We start from the raw sequence: 16,653 nt of genomic DNA, 5'->3' as shown, positions 1-16,653 counted from the left end.
TCTATTTGCTAGTGTGTGTGCACACACATGCATGTATGTATATGTGTGCGTGTGTGTGCATGTGCCTGTACGCCAGATACTAGGGCTTGAGTTCAAGGCCTCTCACTATTGCTCAACCTTTTCTGTCCAAGGCTGGGCTCTACCACTTGAGCCACACCTCCATTTCCAACCATTTACTCTTTAAGAGTTCTCCACTTTCTAGAAGTTGCCAAGGGGGAATGTGTCTACCCCCTCCCCAGAGGACATGGTCAAAGCTCTTATGTCTGTTCTGGTAGCTGTAATTGTACCCTTGCTTCTCTGTGGCACACATCAGTAATTGTCTCCTCTACTGCACTACCTATAATTTTGTTTCTTCCTAAAGTTTTCTTTGCAAACTAGGGGAGGAAGCTATAATTTTACTCACAAACATTGGTCAAGTGGCTACTCTCTAATGAGTAACTTAATAGAGCCTGGGAATGGTAAAGATCTATTAGTACAATTCCAATTGGCCAGAGCTCCCAGTTTTCAGTTTTTTGCAGATGAAATACATGAAAACAAAGGGATTGGGGATGTTTGTTGAAGAAAAGTTACTACATCCCTAGGGTGAAAGTGATCTTCTAATAAATATGAAAAAGAATTAGAACCAGGAAATAAATGGAAGCAAACCAAACTAAATCAAAACAGTTGGCTCCTCCCTTCACCTTTTAGATCTTAAGTTACAGGAACAGGTAGCCAGTCACAGGGGAATCTGCATCTGCCTTCCTCTTTGAGATGTTAAGAAGCCTTGTTCCTCAAAGGGATAAAGAGACAAAACTTTGGGAGGGACAGTCTGGACCTAAGGAAGACTTCCTTGGTCACTGTGTTTTGGGTAGACCTAGATTACACCCCTGTGTTTCAGAATAATAAACATGGGCTCACCTTTGCCATGTAAAACCCTTCATTGTCTAATGGTTAAGGGTTTTGCTAGGCTCCATAACCACTTGTGTTTCCTCAGAAAGTACATTCTTTTACTTACTTCCTGTGTGGAGAGCAAGAAACAATTCTTTCTCCCCCCTCCCCTGTCTCTCCCTGCTTTATTGTGCTGTATTAAGATAAATTCATAGTGGGTGGCTCACATCTGTAATTCTAGCTGCTCAGATGGCTGAGACCTGAGGATCCTGAGCAGAAAAATCCAACAGATTCTTATCTGCAGTTAACCAGCGAAAAGGAGAAGTGTGGCTCAAATAGTAGAACTCCAACCTTGAATGAAAAAGCCAAACAACTGCGTGAGGCCTGAGTTTAAGCCCCAATACCATCACAAAATAAATAAAGAATCAATTAATTAATCTTCACTAAAACTTACACTTTATAAGACTCCTTGTGCGGCTTTTTGAAGTGCTTTTGGGGGGTGTGTGTGTGTCATGGGGCTTGATTTCCAAGACTGGGCACTCTCCCTGCGCTCTTTTGCTCAAGGCTAGCTCCCTACCACTTTGAGAGCCCCAGTTCTACTTGCAGTTTTCTGGTGGTTTTTTGAAGATAGTCTCACGGGGACTTTTCAGCCTGGGCTGGCTTGGAATTGTGATCCTCAGATCTCCGCTTCCTGTGTAGCTAGGATTCTAGGTATGAGCCCCCAGTGCCCAGCTTGAAATGCTTTTTGAAGGAAACCCTTCACCTGCCATCCAGTAACAATTAAAGAAGGGAACCCCAAAAGCAGTTTGGCAAATCCGCAGTCTAGAGGGTAGAAACTGCATCCACGAATCTTTATGTTTCCAGGGGCCAATGAAATACTCTGCATACAGTAGCTACTAAATGTTTCCCCAATTTTCAGTGGTCCCTAGTCTTTCCCAAGAAGGAGGTCCAGAATGGAAGTTGTCTTGTTGAAGCCAGTTTCTTACCACCTTTCTTAGACGACAGTGAGACTCCCTTCCTTTTCCACGAATTCCTGGTCATGGGCCTGGATCTCTTTGCTGGCCCCGGTTCCAGGCACCTGCAAGGCTAGACTGACACCTAGTGGGGCCCAAGGGACCTGCTAGTTAAAGAAAATAAAGCTCAATTGAAAAGAAAAAGACACATCATAAAATGCATCAAGGCAATCATTAGAACTCTAGGCTTCTAGGAAAGGATTTTTTTCATTGAGACTAGAAATAGTTATTGAAAGTCCATCGTGTATAACACGTATACTGCTTGTGTGCCTTATTGTCTTCTTTACTTTGTTTACAAAGTTCCAAGTAGCCACGCTCTAATAGCAGTAATCACGTAAAATGCCTCATCAGCCCCACCCAACCTTCGACCTTCTCCCTCCTCTGTGACCTCCAGTGTGCAAAACAACCTGAAGACCAGGCTTGGCTTGGGTTCTACAGAGCTGGAATTAGCTTTATGAGGTGAGTGCTCTCCCTCTCCTCCCCCGCCCCCGCCCCCCAGACTTGCTGCTGCTGTCTTTTAATTTCTGACATTCTTCATTCTTGGATTTAGTATGCTTTTCCTACATGAATTAGACACCCAGAAGAACTAAGTTACTAACCATGGCAGATGTTTAGCAGGACAGAAAGTAGCTGTGAAAAATCCAAGATTCTTAGTGCCTAGAGCAAGGGAAACCTCAATGCCTTTTTGTCCTTCACTGTGCTTCACACAATGAACATGGTTGTTAGAGGGTTCCGGGATTGCATTCTAAGCCCTATGAAAGGGGAGCGGGAGCCCATGGTGCCGGTCTGCCCACTTTAACTGCAGGCTCCAGCGCTCTTCTCATTCCTTGGAGCTGACTCTGTGAACGTATGTCATGGATGACTTGAGATGACATCAACATATGACTATGAAAACGTGTAAGTCCAGCAACAGAGAAAGCATGCATTGGTTTGTCCTACGAGGCTGTGGGGTCAGACAATGGAAGGTTCTATAAGGGCTGAAGCTACCACTTGTGTGAGCACAGACTGACTCTCATGCGCTCTGGGAGCTTCCCCCACTCCTAACCCTGCCAGCCAAAGAGAACTCTATGGCACCAGTAAAAGCACTGCTCCCCCCCACCCCCAGTCCTGGGGCTTGGACTCAGGGCCTGAGCACTGTCCCTGGCTTCTTTTTGGCTCAAGGCTAGCACTCACCTCTTGAGCCACAGTGCCACTTCCGGCCTTTTCTGTTTATGTGGTGCTGAGGAATCGAACCTAGGGTTTCATGCATGCTAAGCAAGCACTCTACTACTAAGCCAGATTCCCAGCCCCCAAAGCAATGCATGTTGAGCTACTCAGGATGCTAAGATCTGAGGGTCATGATTTGAAGCCAGCCAGAGCAAATATTTCCAGTTAACCAGCAAAGAGCCAGAAATAGAGGTGTGGTTCAAATGACAGAGCATGTGCCATAAATGTAAAAGCTGAGGGAGAGAACCCAGGCCTTGACCTAGCACACACACACACACACACACACACACACACACACACACACACACACTACAGTGCTAATTGAATGGAGCTCTTTTTCAATAAACTCCTTGGTAAAAATGCTTTTTAAATTATATTTTTATTATCATTTAATAGACAAAGGAGTTACCATTCAAGAAATCATTTTATAATACATCTTGATCAATGTCACCCCTTTTATCATTCTCCTCTGAAACATTTCTTCATAGTCAATGTTTAGACTTCAGACTTAGACTTATTTTAAATAATATATGTATATATTATTAAAACATCCCTGCAAACTGGGAAGTGGAATGTAAGGCTATTTCCTCTGATCCTCCTTGACTTTTGTTAACCAACTGTCACCACCAACTGACTTTGCTTCTTTCTTACCCTTTCCTTCCCTATTTTCACTCAAAAAAAAAATCTGTTGGGTTTCCTTATCAGCATCTAGCAGCTACTTCTAAGCCTCTTTAACACAAAATGAATACTTTACTGTCTCTGGGCTGCTGGCTGCCACGTGGCCACAGTCTGAGTGGGAAGCTGTGTAATGGAGGAATCCTTGCAGAACACAGGTGAGGTAGATGTATGTAGATTGGTTGGCCCATGAAAGATGGCAAACAGGAAACAGAGCCAAGGTCAACACCTAGGCACCAGAGGAAGAATAAAGGCACAAAGACAGATATTGGTTTAATGCACATGGGGCCAAAAGTCATCATTTAGACAAGAGGAAATGCATGGGTATAAAAGAAAGATGGAGAGAGTTCAAGCTCTTTTGTCATGAGTGACTTTTGTTGCTTTCTATTCTTTCAGCCAAAGGGTATCTTGTAACTCAGGCCCCGCCCCCCCTTTAAATCACAGAATTTAAGCAAACATATTTTTATGCCCTTCCAAGTGTCCATGTGTGTGAACTTTTTTTTTCCTTTTCTTTCCAGTCCTAGGGCTTGAACTCAGGGCCTGAACACTGTCCCTCAGCTGCTTTTGCTCAAGGCTAGCACTCTACCACTTGAGCCACAGCGCTACTTCTGGCTTTTTCTGTTTATGTGGTGCTGAGGAATTGAACCCAGGGCTTCATGCATGCAAGGCAAGCACTCTACCACTAAGCCACATTCCCAGCCCCTGTATGAACTCTTTTTATGGAATTGTTTAGTCTTATCATTGAAGCTGCTAGCAGACATCTTGGTAGATTCTTGTGGTCTCAATCTGAAAAGGTCCATGAAGGCTCATGTGTTAAAGATTTGGTAGCTACCTATTAAAGCATGTGTGAAGTGATCGAATCGTGAAGGCTCTGACTTTATTAATGTGTTATTGGGATGGTAGGTATGTTCTGATGCTTAGAGGGCCTTGTTGGAGGAAGTAGGTCAGTCACGGTGATGTGTCTTTGTTATTTTGCCCTCACTCCTTCCTGTCTACTTTTCTCTGTATCCTAGCCAAGAAGCAAGCAAGCCTCTATGCTCAACCATACCTGTTCACTGTCATTTTCTGCCTTACAACAGGTCTTAGACCAGCTAACCATAGACTGAAACCTTTAAATCCACCATCCAAAACAAATGTATCTTCTTTCTAAGTTGTTGAACTCAGGCTTTCCTCATAGTGTGACAGAAAAAAAAACCCAAACATTCATACATACATACTTACATACATATATAATACATACATACATACTAACTTACAGTGTCTACCATGTAACTCCATAACAAATGATTCATCAGATATGAATCACATAGGAATAAAAGCTGGTACCCAAGTTCTGTTTTAATATCCCAACTTGGGCAGTTTCCCCATAGAATGTGAAAGGCACACAAAACGAGATGAATTATTGTTGGCACCAGCTATTTTCACATTTGACTTAATCCTTACAAAACCTCCTTCATGTGTTATAAAATTAAATGAGATGACCCACGTGAAAGGCTTACTACATGTTAGGCATCTAACTATATACTATGGGTTTACTTATGATAAATATTTAGTACCAGCAGTTTTATTTTCAGCACATGCCAACTGTGACATTAGATTCTGGTAGACTGACTAGACATTTGTCCGTTATCCAGTTTCCTCTTTTTGATTTCATAGGAAGTTTACAAGTTCTGCTCCCTTTGCCTCTGGGTAGGACAATATATGATCTGGCTGATGGCGTATGGGCAGAAGTTATGAACTTGAGACTGGCTATAAGCTGTTCTGTGGAATCTTCCACTCCCTCTCTCCCCTTGCATAGATTGGAAAAGAAGAATTCTTTGGTGGAAAGAGTGAGGATTCTCAAGTCACCCACGAAGGAGTGCCTTTACTCACATTAGGATAGTATGTGAGCAGAACACCAACTTTCAGAGCAGAGTATCATGGTGTACAGCTGAACTCACAGCTTCTTGAGTGGAGGAAATAGGAAGGTCATAATTTGGGGCCTGCCTAAGCGAAGTTAGCTGAAAATCCTACCTGGAAAAAAATGCTCAGGGCTGGTGGTTCATGGCTGTACTCCTAGCTACTCAGGAGGCTGAGATCTGAGGATCACAGTTCAAAGCCAGCCCAGGCAGGAAAATCTGTGAGACTCATCACCCATTAGTCACCAAAAAGCCAGAAGTGGGGCAGTGGATTAAATGGTAGAGGACTAGCCTTGAGCAGGGAAAAGCTCAGAGACAGTGGCCAGGCTCTGCCCCAGGACCAGCAAGAAGAAAAAACCCACTAAATTAAAAGCCAAACCTAAGCAATAACAACAAAAATCTTACACGTGTCAAGCCACTGAGACTTGTGGATTTATTTGTTATTATGCAGACACCAGTCTGTCTTGATTAACGGTGTTAAAGAAAAAAAGAAAGCAAATATATTTCTTTTCAAACAACTAATTACCAAATAAGGCAAAGGATTCACACATGAAACAAATCCACAGAAGTGGTGGAATCTTTTTAAAGGTACAGAGCACCATTGTACTGATAGGTTAGGTTTGGGGTTTGCCCCGTGAAAATAATGGCAGATCTGGAGCATTAAATCAGCTGTTATTGGCTCCTGGGCCAGGACTTCTTTTCATTACATTTCCCATCAGTTTGGGGACAACCAGCAAAGGTGTCTTCTACAAATCTGTGCAAAGGCAGAAAAATCACAGGGATCAGATCGGGTTGAATGACAGAGTAGCCAAGGGCCTTTGTAGGCGATAGATGTACAGAGCTCTAGAGGCAGTGTTGAAAGTTCAGAGGGTGAGAAACGCATACGCAGAAAAACACATCGTGAGGTCAAAAGACAAAGAAGGGGGAACCGTGCAGATGTGTAGAGCCTTGAATTTTACACAAAACAAAAAAAGGATCGAGCTGGAGATGGAATCTTGGAGGATGTTGGAACTGCCTTGCATGACATTTTAATTTGCTAAGGTAACACCAGGCAGAGAAATTAGTACACAGGAAACCTCAAAAAATTGTATCCCCCAAATTATTTGTCAAAAAAAATGAAAATCTGAAGTTCTTGGTTATTGCAGAAAGAGCAACTACTTCATTTCCAATTCTCCCGAGTCACATGTTTTAAGAACTCACTCAGCTCTTCATGATACAGACACACAACTAATTGGTTATATTACTGAGTTAGCAAATATACATGTTAAATGTATTTTTAGTCTCCTACCATCAGTTCTCAATATTTTGATAATAGCATTTATATTTGAGGTAGCATTTATATTTGTTCCTCATTTTGTTGAATGATGGATGTCTTCCTACGCTTTCCTGTTGGACCAACAGGCCCTAAATGCAAATTATAGTAGCTGGCATGCTCTTCCAGGACTTGGAATTGAGAGAATTGTGCAAAAACAGGAAATCCAATTAAAGTTGATTCATCCAGGTGACTAACTCTTTCCCTCTCTTAAGTATGGTTACTGAGCTTTCTGATTAAAAAAATAATCTATGCACTATGATGAGCTTGAGTAAGGTAGGAAGTGAGGGATATGTATTAAGCCATGCTGACTGGCTTAGGAGAGCCTAAGGTGTCAATTCAGCAAAGAAAATGGAGAATAGGAATAAGTTTATCTGCCAAAGAGTTTAAGCAGAAGTGTGAATGTAGAAGTTGTACTATAGAGAGATTGCTTGATTAATTTAGAAAAGAATGGTAGAATAGCGAGAGTGGTCTTTTTTTCCTTGCAGGAGACAGAAAAACAGCTTAACTAAATACTAAAAAACCTACTGATTTATTTAGTCACATTCTAATATTAATAACGACTAAATAATTTATTAACCACCTGGGACACTTCTGAGAAGGGAAAAAGGAGCTGTGAATGATGTAGCTCAGAAAACAGGGTGCAGGCTGGGACTGCTTATGCAGTAGGGAGGGCTGTGCATCCTGGTATTGGGAAATCAAGATGAACACAACATGAAAGGCTGCCAAGGAGATCTCTCTCTCTCTCTCTCTCTGTAGCTGTCTGTGTGTGTGTCTGTCTCTCTCTGTCTCTGTCTCTCTCTGTCTCTCTGTCTCCGTCTCTCTCTGTCTCTCTGTCTCTCTCTCTCTTTTGCCAGTCCTGGGCCTTGAACTCAGGGCCTGAGCACTGTCCCTGGCTTCTTTTTGCTCAAGGCTAGCACTCTGCCACTTGAGCCACAGCGCCACTTCTGGCTGTTTTCTATATATGTGGGGAATCAAACCTAGGGCTTCATGTATATGAGGCAAGCACTCTTGCCACTAGGCCCTCTCTGTGTCTCTTTCTCTCTACCTTCTTCCTTCCCATTCTTTCCTTCTCTCTGTTCCTCCTTTCTCAGTCTTTTTGTATGGACTTAATCTATTTGGAAAGTTATGTAAAAAAAGGCAGAGCCAACATATGCTCCAGGCTCAAAGTGTTCCAGCTTATTAATCAGAAAGGATGCCATTCCATTTGCTCCATTGGGAAATATCTTTCCATGAATTCCAAGTAGTCTGGCCTCTATCATAGAAGCATCCTTGGATGAATTTTTAGGATAAAAGATGGATTCTTACCATGAGTATCATTAACTCATCTTGGGTCCCACCCATGTTATGTTGAAGACATGGGAGTTATCAATCTGTAGTCTGAATGGCTTAAAGCAGCAGTTTCTGCAAGAGAAAGGTTGTTCTGGGAGAAAAATAAATCCATAAATATCCACTTGAGACAATGTTTATATAGAGTGCCTTCTGCCAAGACCACAGGCAGCATGGGAACTATTAAGTGTTCCATAAAACACAGTGGAGCTACTTAGAAAAGGTAAAAACCCTAACCCTATGACCTTAGAAACCCTTGGCAATCTGTTGGTTTGGGAGAGACAAGAAGGTACTGGGAATTGAGCCTAAGCCTTACAAATGACATGCATGACCAAGGCTGGAAAGTGCACTTCCAGCCTTACAATCGGCTGTCACTAAGAGCCCCAAGATTGTCCTATCCATCTATTGTCTAGCATATAGTCCCCAGTCAAGTCACACAGGACTCAAACCTCCGTGTTCCTATGATTCATGAGCACCGCTCTGGTGAGATGAAGGTGGTGGTGGAAATGGGAAAGGCAGGTCTGGATTTTGTGCTGCTTTTTCTCACTAAATTTTGCCTCCAGTAGTTGAGCCATAGAGGCACTGGGCACTGTAACTTTTCAATGGGGACTTAAGGAGCAAGAAGGGAAGCAAGGAATCCATTGAAAAGGATTAAGAAAGAAGGCTGGTAGAAGCAGATTTCCCTTCCATCCTACATTAGCCAAGCTCAATGGTTGGCTTCCACTGGCTCTATGGCTCCCTATTTAAGGTGGTGTTGGAAACCCTGGCCCTGATGATGAAACTTGCAATGGAAAGAGATGCTACTGTCCCTGGTTAGGATCTGCTCTGTCTTGCAAAGGATTTTTTTTAGAGGCTAAAACTCACCAGAAATCTGCTTTCCCCCAGCTCACCCCTTCCTTGGGAGTAGAGAAAGGAATGCATAAATGTGTGGGAGATGGAGTGATCTTTGGAGCTCTCTCTCCTCCCAAACAAAGAGGCCATGGGGTCCCCCGTCAGGAGAGAGGGTGGGAGCCCACTGTGCTTTCCTAATGGGCCCCTTGCCACTCCCAGGAACACAGTGTTTGCTGGAGAGAGCGCTTTACCCTCCATGTCAGCTGTGCCTTCAGAACTCTGCAGCCTCCCTCTAATAAATAATCAACCAGTTCAGCCCAAGTCCGATGGCAGTAGATTGTTACCTTTGCTACAATAACAAATGGTCCCTTGCAAACCCTGCCCCTTGGAAATAATCCCCAAGGCTAAACACGTTCAAAGCCAGAACTGTTCTTTGGGGCTCCACATTTAAAAAATGGGAGCTGCTATAATTTAATAGGTAAGAATTCTCCTTTGTTGGGTTGTAAGTATCTGAGCAAGCCAGAGAAATTCTTTTTGGAAGGAAGCCGTGTGTGGATAAAGAAACATGTGGTAGTATTTGTTTTGTGATAAGTTGGTAAGAAGATATGTTGTAATCTACTGTGTAATCCACCCAGTGTTTAGGATAATGAGACAAATGACTGGTAGCGATTTATCATCAGCCCAGTGTTGGGGTTTGGTCCATGCGCATGTTGTGTATCCGGCCTTGGTATTTTTGTTGTTATTCTTTCCAATATTTTCTCTCTGGTTTCATTGTTCAAGTCAGAATATTTCCCATTTCATATGTCATTCAAACATGCTCTGATTTCTCTTCAGATTACATAGATCTGCCATTTTTTGTTTTTGTAGCTACTCATTCAAGGGTGAGGGCCATGGCTGAAGAGGTAGAGAAGCTGCTAACCAAGGTCAAACCCAGTACCACACAATAAATCCCTCCTTGGAGCATGTTGTAGCTGCCAATCCTTTTTCAGTCAGGCTGAGGCATTCATTCACTTGTCCAGGCCAGAGGCACTCTACTGAGTCCTTGTCAGGCAGTCCTCTGCTAAGGAAGACAGACAGAGAGACAGAGAGAGACAGAGACAGAGAGAGACAGAGACACAGAGAGAGAGAGAGCTCACCCAATCATTTTGCCTGCTCTAGAGAGCCCATATTTCACAAGAAAAGACTGGCTTCCTAGACAGAAACAGTTGCAAACAATTGAAGGTACCCTGCTCACTAGAGAATGTGTTACTCGCACTCAACTTTTCTTTTTCCTTCCTTCCTTATTTCCTTCCTTCCTTCCTTCCTTCCTTCTCTCTCCCTCCCTTCCCTTCTCATTTCTTCCTTCCTTCTTTTCTTTCTCTTTCTCTCTCTTTCTCCCTCCTTCCCTCCCTCTCTCTTCCCTTCTCATCCCCTTCCTCCCTTCCTTATTTCCTTCTCCCTCCCTCCTTTCCTCCCTTTTCTTCCCTTCCTTCCTTCTTTCCTTCCTTCCTTCCTTCCTTCCTTCCTTCCTTCCTTCCTTCCTTCCTTCCTTCCTTCCTTCCTTCCTTCCTTCCCTTCCTCTCTCTTCCCTTCTCTTCCCCTTCCTCCCTTCCTTATTTCCTTCTCCCTCCCTCCTTTCCTCCCTTTTCTTCCCTTCCTTCCTTCCTTCCCTTCCTCTCTCCCTCCCTCCCTCCCTCCCTCCTTCCTTCCTTCCTTCCTTCCTTCCTTCCTTCCTTCCTTTCTTCCTTCCTTCTTCCCTCCTTTCTTCTACATAAGCCCAACTTGTACAACCAGCATCGAAGTGTAGAAACTTCCCACATACTCTTTCCCCATCTTTGAGAAACCACTAGTATCACTTCCATAAGCATAGATTTAGTTTGCTTTTTTTAGTGCTTTATCAGTGGTATTATATAACTTCCTTCCTTTTCTATCTGGCTTCCATCATTGAACATTTGCTTTGTGAGATTTGTTTAGGTTTTCACATGAGGTTATGCACATTTAATTCCCACTGTTCTATAGTATTCCATCATGAGATTTATTTTTATTTTTACTTTTTGTTGGCAAAGATTTGAGTAGTTCCAGTTAGAGGCACTGCAGGAGGTACTTTACTTTGAGGAACATTCTCAGAAATGCCTTTGGGGCATCACTTCTTGCTGTGGAAATTTGCATGTATCTACTTTCATTAGGCACATTACTGTGAGTTTTCTAAAGTGGTTGTACCAAGTTATTCTGCCACTTGAAGTACATGCGCATTAAGACCAACACTTGACATTTCTCATCCTTTTAGTCTCAGCCACTACAGCGAGGGTGTGGTGACTGTACACTGTGGTTTTAATTAGCATTTCCTTGGAGCCAAAGAAGCAGAGCTTATGAGCCATTTGCATAGTTCTGTTCTCTGCCAGCTTTCCCTTGTATTGTCAAGACAATCCTTCTCCTACATGGATCAGTTCTAGTAGAGAAGGAAGGAAGAGTGGTGTTCAAAGACAAAAGTAGTGACAGCTCAAGAACCCCTGCAGGGAAATATGTAGGAGATGATAAACATGTGATCCAGAGCTGCTAGGAAAAGGAAGCACAACTGAGATTGACCCATAAGAGCAACATTATGGACTTGAGTGGGGAAAATCAATGGAGGAAAGGAAATCAGTCACGGACGCATATGGAGTCCAGCTGTTGGAGTCAGCAGAGCCAAATAGTGGCTTTGGGTGGTTGCCAGCAAGAACAAGAGTCCATTTGACTGATGTACACGAGAAAGGTTTTTGTGATCTCTGGAAGCCTTAGAAAAGGTCATGTTTCCTGACTAGGGTCCAAACAAAGGAGATTAGGAAGAGAATAATGGTTGTTAACCTTGGGTATGAGTAAGGGGAGAGCTGGTTTCAGAGCCGAAAACAGGGTGCAAACTTCGTTTCAGGGTCACTCCACCACCACACTGAAGTAAGAAGGGCACAGTGACCTAGAACACAAAAACATCATTCTCCGGGTAATTCTGTTCCTGGCGGGCAGCCAGGGGAACCTGGAGACACTGCATTGACTTTGCAGCCCTCCCTCGGCCTGTTCGTGGAAATGGCTTCCCCACTCTGCAGCCTGGACCTTCCTGGCTCCAGGGTTGGATTTCTCCCTCCAGATCTGTCAGGGGGACTTTGATTCTATTCTGGGTCCTGCTTGTCTGTTAGTTGGACTGGAAAGGGGTTCCTAATGCTGGCTCTCTGGTTCTCGTAGCTCATTCAACACGAGGATCCTTTCCTGATCTCCAACGGAGGAGGACTGTGACTTTGGGAGCAATCTTACTATTTTGCAGCAATATGCTTTTTAAAAAAATTATTATCATACGATTGTTACCCAGGAGGGGATTTCACTGTGACTTTTCAGCTCATGTATACAACATATTCCAGGCAATCTTACTCTGTTTACCCTCTTCCTAAAACAATATCAACACAGTTCCTTGCTCTGTGTAAATCATGTAAATAATCCACTTTTATCCTTCATCTTCTTTCACTCTCCTTTTTACCTTTCCCCATGAATGGAACCTGTAAGATTTCTTGAGAGACCTTTGCTATTTTAGAGATGGGAGAGAAGGGAGAAGCTTCCCTAAATTTAGTTCCCTTGTGCCTATTAGTGAGCAGATGAGGACTGAAGAAACTAAAAGTTACTTCCTTTATTCAATTAGTAATATTTTTGTTGAGCAGCTGCTCTGGGCTTTATGATTGGCATCACAGCAAGGGTGCATGACAGACATGGTACCTTCAGGGAGTTTGTGATCTAGTGAGCCACACATTCACCAAACAACTTCAATTAAGTGGACTAAAAGGGAAGCTTCGATGCCTTCTTGTTCTATGATTTGGGTCTTTGTGGTTTTTGTAGAAAGAGTGGAAAACCCTACCCATGGTTCTCAACTGAATTCGCTCCTATGGCATAGAGTGGTATGCAGTTGATACACGGAGGTGCTAATAGCAGCTAGTGGGTAGAGATCGGGGATATAGCTAAACTTTCTACAAGGTACAGGATGGCCATTAGGTGATTTGCTCAAAGATCAGCTATGCAAGGTGTAGCAACCTTGATCTATAACTAACGTATAAAACATAAAGATCTTCCTATGTATTCTATTGTTTATAGGACAGCCTACCTCCCACCACACAACCAAGGATTACCTGCCCCTGACTTTCAATAGTTTTGTAGTTAATAAATCCCATTCTGCACTTCTTTCTGGCTCTTACTATTTGTGGTTCATTAATGTGTACTATAGGCTGGGTACCAGGCTAAGCACTTTTCATTTACACTTTATATCTACTTATGAAGGAAATAGGAGGAGCTCTATTGACATTGCCAGTGCTTTTGTGTCTGCTCTCCTGTTACTTCTTGTGGAAGAGAGGCGAAAGTTTTAAAGGAGTCAGGTGCCAGGAGGCTAAGATCTGAGGATCACAGTTCAAAGCCAGCCTGGGCAGGAAAGTCCATGAGACTCTCATCTGTAATAAAACTACTCAAAAAAGGCTGGAAGTGGCGCTGGCTTTGAGTACAAAGAAGCTCAGGGAGAGTGCCCAGGCCCTTAATTCAAGCTTCAGGACTGGCGTGTGTGTGTGTGTGTGTGTGCATGTGTGCACACACGCGCGTGCGTGCACACATGCACACACAATTCTTTTGATGTAGCACACTGACAGAACACATGTGTAGTATATATGAGACTCTAGGTTCAACCTTGAGCACTAGGATGATACCAAATCACATCCCCCCTCCTTGCCCTGGGTCAGCCGCTGTATGTTTTACATGGGCCTTATTCCATCTCATGTAGTCCTTGCAGCAATACTCTAAAGTCGCTGGTGTTGGTTGTCCTCATTATCTAGGGAAAATATGCTGAGACACAGGATGGTAAGCAACTTTTCTCAAGTTACCCAGCAAGTGGCAGTAATGAACTTAAGAAGTATGGCTTATTATTCACTCGTGTGTGTGTGTGTGTGTGTGTGTGTGTGTGTGTGTGTGCCAGTCCCGGGGCTTGAATTTAGGGTGTGGGTGCTGTCCCTGAGCTTTCCTGCTCACAGCTAGTGCTCTATCACTTGAGCGCCAGCTCTACTTGTAGGTTGTTTTATTTTTAATGTCCTTTATTCAGTATCATTGTTTATACAACAAATGTAGCAATACTTATGGTCAATAACTATCATGGATTTAAGCACATTTAAACATTTGAACAAATATTTTATAGTGTATTTCAATATTCATCAATCAATCATACTTAATCCCTTGCATTTTTTTTTTGTTTATTTGCTAGTCCTCAGGCTTGAACTCAGGGTCTGAGCACTGTCCCTGGCTTCTTTTTGCTCAAGGCTAGCACTCTGCCAACTTGAGCCACAGTGCCACTTCTGGCCTTTTCTATATATGTGGTGCTGAGGAATTGAACCTAGGGCTTCATGTATACGAGGCGAGCACTCTTGCCACTAGGCCATATTCCCAGCCCTTTTGGGTTTTTTTTTTTTTTTTTTGGTGCTTCATTGGAGATAAGAGTCTCTTGGACTTGCCTGCCCTGGCTGCCTTCAAACCATGATCCTCAGACCTTAGCCTCCTGAGTACCTAGGAAGTTCCTTAGCACAGTTGTTGGGGCTTTGAGTCAGGTCTGGTGGGTGCTTGTGGCTACTTACTTCACTGAGTATGTGGGAAACAAATGTCCTGGCCAAGCCTGGACAGGAAGCTAAGAGTCCTACACTCACCAAGCATGAGGCACTCAGGATAGACAACTTTGAACACAGGGCTGGACTCCAGGACTCAGATGCCTCAAGTAGTGTGGGGGTGGGGTGCATGGGCTTCCCTTTGATGTCCCAGCCAACTTGCCAGACACATTCAATAAGACACACTCACCCCGGAGAGGGAACACATTTTGCTTATGCAGAAATTTGGGACAGAAAGTGTCCCAAGAGAAAAATCAGAATTCAGCGTTATTCAAGTTGTTTCAGTTTCCCTGTTGCAGCGCCTTGATATCAGGTCCCTAGAGAAACGGGGACCCCCACCCCCCAAAAGAATGTGGGCAAATTCTCTACAAAAGAAGAACTAGGGTAATGGGCACCCTTAGGAAGGGGAGGAAACATGGCTGTCTTGCTTGTGGCTTAATAAAGGAGTTTGGTCCAGGGGGAGGACATTCCTACCTCGCCAGCCTTTAAAAATAGTCTGTCGTGGTTGTCATCTGAGTTCTCGCTGCTGGCCAGCACCCCACCCCCCACCCCCCCAGGCTCCTTCTTGGCTCTCCTGGTGTTGCTTTGTCTCTTTCTGGTCCTCCAGGCCATCTGCTTTCCACCTGTCTGCTACTTCTCGCGTGGCTGTCTACGGCCAGGGTGATGGGGAGCCAAGGGGGCTCTGGCGGCAGTGGGCGTGGGGGGGAGTCCCTCTCCCTGCTGTGGCCTTCCTTGTCCAGAAGCCTGGGGAATGGCTGCGCCCTCTACAGGGAACTGTCTAGGAAAGGTCAAAGACCTTTATTCCCTTTGCTCCCCAGCATGGACCGCCTGGTCTCCTCCGCGGTGGCCATTGCCACGTTTGGCATCCTGAGAAGAGCGGTGGCTTCCAGAGTCCCCACAGAGAAGGGGGTGCTCTCCTCCCGGGGCTAGCCTCTGCAGGCTTCCTCCAAGAGGCAAGGCAGGATAAATACACTCACTGGCCATGTCGTCCTTTCCCTTTCTTCCTCTGTGCCTTCTTCCCAGAATCCTTTTGGTTAGAGGAGGCAAGACATGGCCTGATTTTTTTTTTTGGGGGAGGGGGGCTCTCACACCCATAATCCTCGCTATACAAGGCGCTGAGAGCTGAGGATCACAGTTCAAAGCCAGCCTGGTGAGATGAATCCGCGACTCTTCTATCTCCAATTGACCAACAAAACGCTGGAAGTGGAAGCGTGGCTCAAATCGCAGTGCCAGCCACGAGCAGATAAAGTGAGAGCTTTTGCTCTAGTACCAGCTCCCTGATGGCACATAGTTTTGGAAAATATATGTCTTCTCTGGAAGAGGATTCATATTTTATTCAAACCAGGCTCTCCATCTTTACTAATGAGACCTCAGGAGCCCATGCCCTAATCTGTGTCTGCAGAAAAGGAGACACCACCATGGAAGGAGGTCAGTCAATCATTTCAGCAGATGGCAAGTGACTCAGGAAGGCCAGATGAGATAGAAATAGGGTTAGTCTACAGTCAGGAAGCATGCGCTGTAGTTCTTATTTGGTGCTCTTCAGCTCTAGGGTTTAAGATTACTTCGAATGATTCAATAATCTCAATTTAGGTTTTTTTTATTCAAATTTTTATTATCAAACTGATGTACAGAGGGGTTACAGTTTCATACGTTAGGCATTGGATACATTTCTTGTACTGTTTGTTACCTTGTCCCTCATACTCCCCTCCCTCCCCCCTTTCCCTCCCCCCCCAGGTGTTCAGTTCACTTACACCAAACAGTTTTGCAAGTATTGCTTTTGTAGTTGTTTCTCTTTTTTTACCCTGTGTCTCTCAAATTTGGTATTCCCTTTGAATTTCCTACTTCTTCCTTCTTCCTTCTTACTTCTTCCTTTCCTCCTTCTTTTAAAAAAA

The sequence above is a fragment of the Perognathus longimembris genome, chromosome 12 (assembly GCF_023159225.1).
Source record: "Perognathus longimembris pacificus isolate PPM17 chromosome 12, ASM2315922v1, whole genome shotgun sequence".
Lineage (NCBI taxonomy): Eukaryota > Metazoa > Chordata > Mammalia > Rodentia > Heteromyidae > Perognathus > Perognathus longimembris.
This window is presented reverse-complemented; position numbering follows the sequence as displayed.